The 8,283-nt window shown below is 33.1% G+C and overlaps 1 protein-coding gene across 2 annotated transcripts in view; it reads left to right on the forward strand.

Moving 5' to 3' along the window:
- The first annotated feature begins 1,385 nt into the window (after positions 1 to 1,385).
- The window catches only part of glceb (glucuronic acid epimerase b), a 49,372-nt gene continuing 42,474 nt past the window's right edge, over positions 1,386 to 8,283 (forward strand). Inside the window, exon 1 of one of the 2 annotated variants that reach the window (XM_024295526.2) lies at positions 1,386 to 2,115. The gene's annotated coding sequence lies outside the window, so the exon portion shown is untranslated. The remainder of the gene's footprint in view (positions 2,116 to 8,283) is intronic. The other variant, XM_024295525.2, reaches the window with a different exon arrangement.

Consider the following 8,283-nt stretch of genomic DNA (forward strand, 5'->3'; position numbering starts at 1 on the left):
ATGCACTTTTTGATCCCTGCCATGTTTTTTTATCCTTATCTGGATTACATTTTTAAACAGGAATTTTGCTTATCAAATGTTTTTTTAAGTGATAATAAGCAAATAAATAATTGAATATGGAAAAAAAGCTGGAAATGTTGAGAAAAAACTGTACAGCTGAACATGAAATTAATCAAAATTCAAAAGCTATCAAAAAGGATTAAATTAGTTTATTTCCTCCTGGAAAACCTGATTTAAACAGTTTTGATTTATCAGTAAATAATGATATCAGGCTATCACATGGTAAGAAACGTAGAGATAAAATGTGACAAGCAAAATTATTTTTGACAAAAAAATAGCAAAATATCTTCATTATTATTAATTTATTTTCCAATTCTTCATTTTCTATTTTTGTTTACGAACATTACAAATATTTGTTATTGATCTTGAGGATTGAACTAAAAGGTATTAAGCCACTTTTATAAATAAAAATAAAAAAGATGTGATATTTACAATATATAGGATAAAATTTAACTTGTAATTGCTTCGAAATTGACAAAAATTAATTAAACCTTTTAAAGTCTACAGTTGTCAACTAGAAATCTTTTCTGTCATCTTTTAGATAAAATTAAATCCATAAAGGGTAAATTATGACATGCTTAAATAGTTTAAAAAAACAAAAATTACCAACACCTTATTAAACTTACTGTTAAACCTAAGTCTATATTGCACTGGTTTTAATATTTTTCATTGTTTTGTTTTGTTTTTGTCCAGATCATCAGTATTATACATAAATCTGCTATCAGATACACAAAATACTTCATAAAGAAACCATGATGATATTTGATAATGATTCAGTACGTATTTAGTGAGACAGGCATGTCTACAGTATTTCCAAACATCTGTTGTAATATATTTGTATTATTAAAATAACTCAAAATAAGACAGGAATCAATCAGTTTTGCTTTTAAAATCACAGTTTATAAACTGTGTTTTTTACAAATATGTTTTGGAGTTTAAACAAAAAGTTACAGAATAAAGTTAAGATCCAAGTAAACCTTTGTAACTCACAAGTTTTTGATTGATTCTTGTTTGTTGTCACTTGGGACAGTTTGTGCTCATTCAAAATGTTTCTGAATATTTGCTCTTACTTGTTGCCCCTTCTATCTGTTTCGAATACTTATGAATTTTGCAGGGAAATCCATAACTTTTATTTATTTATTTTTTTCTGATGTCATTGCAGAGCATGTCTTGTTTGTGGAAGAGGATTAGGGCCAGAGGGAAAAAAGGGGGTATGAAAAATGTTGACTTTAATCTCAGGATTCTTAACTTTTTCTTAAAATTCTGAGTTAAAAGTCAGAATTCTGAGATTAAAGTCAGAATTTTCAATGCTCCATGCCCTAATCCTCCTCCATACTTCATTGAGTATAAACACATTTGCAGAACATGAAAGTGTATCAAAAACCACAACTTTTTTAAAACAAAATGTTTACAGCAAAGTAGATATGAGTAAGAAATTACAAGTTACCACATAGTAAACAGAGAGAGTAATAAGAAAAAATTACAAGATACAAAGTTCTATTGTATGTTGTGCTTGAAAGAATTAATATGTTTATATTAAAATTCAGTAATAAATTAAATTTGATAAATCTTTTTTACACTGCAGATATGATCAATTTTTGGTTTGAATAAGTTATTTTGTTTTGTTTTTTATTGAAAAAAAAAGAAGTTGTGGCAAATGGAACAGACAAAGAAAAAAATAAATAACAATGATAAAAGTTAAATAAAAGAATTCACAAGAAGAAAGGTGAATGCTTAAAAAAAAATTAAATAAAATATAATCTTAAAATAGGGTTTGATGAGGTTGGCATTGTAGAGCATGCCTCCTGATACAAACTGCCTCAAACCCAAACATTTAATTGGCTGACATAAACTCTCGTTTAGTCTCGCGATAAGAAACGGTTCTCCTGAATGGTATTTAGTTGCTGTTGTGGCTGGTTGGAGGAGCAGTCTCTGTGTGTTTCCTGAACTGTTATCCAGCTTGGAGCATTACGGGAGTACTTGACTCTCCCAGGAAGCAGCAACCGCCGGCATCTTTGAATCAAGTCGGCCTCTTCTTAACACGTAATTCTGCAGGTAAGGTTGCTGTTGTCTCCTCCAGGGATTCTCATTGCAGTGCTAGCTGACATTTGGAGTTTCACACCAGCAAAGCAGCGTCTTAATTTCTTCTCTGTCTCATTTCCCTTTTGCGGTTTTTCCTATTGTTAGTGGGGAAGTGGTTTAGCATTAAACGGTGTAATTGAAAAGTCTCGGCGCGTCTGTGTCGGTAAATGAAGCTGAGGGCGAACGCACGAACTTCAAAGCTTGACTCTATCTGTGGAATGCATGTCCCTGTTAGCCTGCATGCTAACCATACATCTGCTCAGTGTTAAGAAGCGGAGCTCACAAGCTAGCCGTCATCTTCATAAAAACATTAATACCAGTTTATTACGCTCATTTGTAGAGGAACTGTGACGGGGAAGTCATTCCATGTATTTGTTTATCAAACCAACTAACTTAACTTTACTGCCTGAAGCTGTCGACCACTTCCTTTTTGTGTTTGTGGACATTTGTACTATTTTAGACATTCCCCCCTTGCCAGTGCTGAAACAAATTTTGCATTCTCTTTGCGGGGACACTGCTTCATCCTTCACACATTTCTGCTGTTCTTGTTTGTTGTTCCTAACGACTATGTGAAAGAATGCTGAAACTATTCAACCATAGATAAGTTTCAACTATTTTGAGAGAGGAATCAACTGGGTTTATAAAAATACAGCTTGTTTGTGTTATGCAATTTACATGTGATTAATAATATATGTTTATGTATTATATATAAGCGTCTAACCGAGTCTAAAGTGCACTAAACTAGTATTTCTTACATAGGTACACAAGTACTACTGCATGTGTTTGATGGCTCTTTTGTGGTTGAACTGATCAGCAATAACAAAACATTTTAAATTATTTAAAAATTCTCAAAAAACAATATCTTAACTTAAAAAAAATCTACAACACTAGTAGATTTATTGTTAATTTTTCCCTAAGACTCTAGAGTATCATCCATAACATTATTCCTGTTATGAGATACACCCATTCAGACCAGGAAAAAAATATTATTATTATCGTAGAAGCTTTAGCACTGGTTAAGTACAACTTTATTTACTATTAATAATATATATTATTTTTCCACAAGTTTGGCATTTTTGACATTGGTCTGAATTGAAACGGCTTCTGATTTATGAAGCTAGAAATTGCTGGAAAACTCAGTCTTTTGCTGAAGCACTCGCTAAAGCCCACACAGCAAATCAATCAATGCAATTTTATTTAAACAGCTCTTTTTCGCATGAACCTGTACAACAGCTGTACATAACTCAAGTGCAATTAAATACAAACACAATGTAATACTAGAAAATAAAAACTTTTGAAGTATTTGGGGAAAAATGAGCACATTTAGTTAATTGAAATGCTGTCATCTATTATTAATCAAAATCACAGCAGAGCGAGGAAACAGTGGAGATGATAAAAAAGTAAGAGTCAAAAAAAATTAAAGAGATTTTTATAAAATGATACAGTAGATTGATTTATTTAATTAAAAACAATGTAGTATTTATTAAAAGAAAAACAAACTAGAATGAGTAATAATAGCTCTAAGGAGAATAGTAAAACACTTGCCTACATCAGTTAAAACTGTATTAAAGAGACAGGTTTTCAACTGTTGTTAAAAATCCTGGCAGAAGCTCCATTCCAGGGGCGAGGACCGTAATGGTGAAATGCAGCCTCACTATGTGTTTGGGTTCAGAATTGTTAGCACATCAGCACCTGAGGACCTGAGAGTTCTGGGAAGTCTGTAAGGTAAAAGAAGATCTGATGGATAGTAAGGGGTTATTAGGAGGAACAAGTCATATAATCAGTGGTGGAGCTGAAAGGCAACCAAAGCAAAGCACATTGAGTTTTCAACTGGACGGGCTTTTTTTCCTGGAGTATAAGTCGCAAGAGCCAAAAATGCATAATAAAGGAGGGGAAAAACATACACTATATAAATCGCACTGTAGTGTTTAGGTCACACTTTTGAGAGAAAAGTGCAACAGTTCATTACGGAAGACAACGATATCAGAAGATCAGGTTTATTTATTTTGAACAGCTCTACAAAAGCATCGGTAATCATGTCTGAGCTCTCTGCAGGAGCCATGAAGGAATGAATGAAAGACTGACTGACTGTGTGTTCAGCGGTACTTTCATCTCTCTAACCCAGTTTGATAACTTGCATCAGTGGGAAAATTAATTAAGCAAAAATATTAATGCCCAATGCAAATAAGAAAAAAAAAAGATCAAAGTTAAGGAGGAGAACAATTGGATTCTCCATGATTATTTTGGACGGCGCTTCTTCTTCTGCATTGCTCTAAGTAGCAAATATAGATGCACACACCTAAAGTGCCCTCTAGTGGTTATTAGTGGAAAATGACCACTAGAGGGCACTTGGTTGTTGGTGGTAAAATAAGATTAAATTAGCCTATTTATGTTTTTAAAAAAATCACAAATGAGTCATCCTTGACCATAAGTTGCACCCCTGACAAAACTATATTAAAAATCGCGACTTGTACTCCAAAAATATGGCAAGTCAGTGCATCATAATTTATTTGTAAAGACATATGTGAAATTGCACGTTAGAATATTGCACGTCAGTAGTTATTCAGTTCCTCTTATTGTAGAAAATACATTTAGAATATATTGATGTCTCTAATTAACATTATTGGACAACAGTCAGAATAATGTCTTGGAAAAAAGACAATGTAATCCGGTAGGTTGGTGTATTAAGAAAAGTATCCTGGATTGCAGTTTTGTATTCCTAAAAGAATCATTCAGACTGTACACGGTGGGCGTAAAAATGATCATAGACAATTTTTTAATAGCATCTTTACAACCTGATGCCCCCCAATATCACAAAATTAACAAAAACAAAATCCATCTCATCTAAACAAAATTATCCTCACAGGACTATGCCCCTGTGACATTCACGCTTAATTAGCCTTGCAAATGAAGTTATGCTCATTTTGGAGGCAGAAGGTTTGACCTTGGCCCAAGAGGCATATTAAGTTTTTATTAGGTCTTCTGGACACATTAAATGTGATGTTTTATCAGCTCCTGTTTCATGACAAAGCCGTTTATTGAAGTGTGCATCTTTTTTGAAGATATAAAAGGACAAAAGGCTGTTGTCTGTTACATAAATTATATCAAAATTAAACTAAGATTGGAATTTATGATTTTGATTTAAACAGCAAATTGCAAAGTTCCTATTTCCTACTGTCACTTTTAATAAATGTTAATATGCTAGCAAGAACCTGTAAGGTATTTGACTCAAAATTGCATTTCTGAGTATTTCTTTGTTCAAATTGTTGTGAATCAGGAGCAGACAGAAACATGTCCTCTTGAAAAAGAGTGTATTTGTGACAGAAAATACAGTGGGCGTGCTGCAGGCTCTTTGCTCCGCTCCATCCTGATGCATACACTTGTAGACGACTAGATCCATAAACATCTTTGTTTTCCTCGTATCTGGCTCTAAATGGTGCAGATGGAAAGCTCCAGTTTCTCTTGCCGTTTTTGTTGCACCGGTACATGACATGCTGCCCATATTGCAGAAACTGTCATAGAAAACATAGTGGCTTAAAAGGAGCATTTGAACCCTGGTGTGGTTAAATCAAGTGAAACCTGGTTCAGCTGAGGGATGTGGAAGTGAACTAAATACTGCAAATAATATTAAATACTATGTACAGACACATATCACTCTGATAATTATTAGAGGATTCCACTCTCCCTCTTTGATTCTTTTTTTTTTCTTTTTTTAAAGCAATCTGCCCCCAGGAAAACAGTGTTTGGCACTAAATGATTTTTCTATTCATTCGGCTTCAGTCTCTGGTTCCCCTCTGAGAGTGCTGTATGTGGAGCCAAACCAACCGGATGAAGGTGAAATGTATTAGCATTTTTTGCTCATTCAATCTAAGTCCACAGGACTATCCAAGTGTGAAAGCAACCAATGATTAGATACAGCTGTACAGAAATGTATAGCATAATATGGAGGATAGTGTAGTGCAAGGTCAGAGGACATCTGAAATACCTTATGTTTTAATGCTTACAGTTCACAAACCATACAAGATCTTAAACAGTGGTTTCTCACATTTCTATAGTTGCGTACATTTCCAAGGTTTTTAAGTATGAAGGATTCCTCCACTTCAAATATAGAAGCAGAATGTTGCTCCTTTTTCCCTTTTTTATTAGCGAAATAAAATGCATTGATGTTTTTTTTTTTAACAAAAGTTTGTTCCTTATATAGTCCTGCATAGATATTTTAACGTTTGAAATCGACAGCTAATGTGCTGTCCATTTAAAAGGAATTTGGGGACAAAACCTGAATTATTTAAGAAGTTTTTCTTGTATCACTGGATTTTTATGTCCCAGTTGGACAAGTTGACACCATTGTTTAACTTAAACAATCTAATGACTTAAACTTTTTTTTTTTTTACTTGCATCAGATTTTTGTGCAACCTTGTGTTTTGGTTGGTTTAAACCAAAAGATGGAAGAGAAAAAAGAAGAGTTCAGATTTCACATCAACTTTAATGAGTTTGTAGAGAATTGGTACCTGCCATCATGGGAGTAATAGTTCCATAAGAAATGGTGGTAAAGCTCAGATATTCAGAAAAAAGTCAAAGCAAAAAGGGAGATTTTTTTCTTTTTTTCAGCAAGCAGGTCCCTTTTTTTGTTTTTTCTTTCTGTCACACGTTCAACCTTGTTGGCGGTTGGCCTTAGGGCTTTGGATTCCTCTGGATTCACACTCTGGATTCCTTAGCTATACTGCCAACCTTCTTCTCTTAAAAAATGAATTACCTTTTTTTTGTTACCTTTTTAGCTAGCTCTTCAGTTTTCAATGCACATTTTCTCACTGACTAAGTTAAAAAAAAGTCAAACTTTTTCTTAAGACTTTTTCTTTTCTTTAAAGGCTAAACTAGAACCATTTTTGTGAGCAACACCCTCAGTAACCAACTGTATAAAGATGATACTCTTAAAGACTTTTACATTTTTATTCCTGCAAAGTAATTTTTTATAATAATAAAAAAGTTCTACTTGTTAAATCGTAACATTCATTTAAAAGTTTCAGATGAAAGACAGCAGACTCACTTAATGCTTTAAGAGCCTCTCTTTTGTGCCTGCAATTATTCTGTCAGATGGAGGTGAACACTCAAATTTCTATCTGACCCTGACTTCCTCAAGAAAAGAATTTATAAAGGAAATATAATAATGGAAGAGTTCTTTTACGTATTAAAACAAATTATTCGTGACAAACTTGTCCTTCTTTGAACTTTTACTAGATTAGTCTCTTAGTAATAAATGTTATTCTTGTCATATGGAGTTATCCAATGCTTCGGTTTTAGCTGCTGGTTTTTGACAAAATTATTATTTACAAGGTTGGATTCCACTGACATGATTGATCTAATGTAAAATCATCTTCCACATTGTTAACATGTTTTTTACTCCTCGGTTACCATGTTGGAATAAGAAAATGGGTCAATATCCAATTTATAGTTTATTTGCAGTATGGTAAAGAGGTGATTTCTCTATCGTGGGATCAATTAAAGTTTAATCTGTCTAGAATAGTTGAAAATATTTCTGTAAGCTGCTTCAGAATCGCCACATGTTGCAACTTAAAATCTATTTTGTTGTTTGAGTAAGCGTTTTGTGAAATACTTTTTTGGGGGGGTTTATTTGGACATAACTTTTTACTTCAGACACACACTTGGCTAAAAGTAAACGACTAATAACTAAATAGCTTGGCTAAAACAGAGTTGTCATATTTACCAGCTTTTCAGGCCCTACTACAATCAGAATAGCGATCGTTTCTGATGTTCTTGGAGACTTGTGGTGCGGTTGACATGAAGCTTGTGTCTTTATTTATTTATTTTTTTAACCTTCTCAAACAGCAATCGCAGATGCTACTAGTTTGTAACTGCAGTTCTTCGTAAAACTCTCCTTTTTAGATCAAGCTTAAGTGTTTTTATCTGCAAAAGATGTTTTTGTTTTTTTTTTTTATATATTGCATGTGTGTTAGAGCTAGGCATGACTATAAAGTTCCTCAATTAATATGAAAACAACCAATTTTTATTCACAATTAATGATTCAACTCTCTTTACCAGTCCACAAGGATAAAAAAAAATTCAATTTATTTTTTCAATGGATAGAACATTAATAACATTACAAATACAATCTAAAACCTTAAA

Source organism: Oryzias melastigma, linkage group LG3 (assembly GCF_002922805.2).
Source record: "Oryzias melastigma strain HK-1 linkage group LG3, ASM292280v2, whole genome shotgun sequence".
NCBI classification, from domain to species: Eukaryota; Metazoa; Chordata; class Actinopteri; order Beloniformes; family Adrianichthyidae; genus Oryzias; species Oryzias melastigma.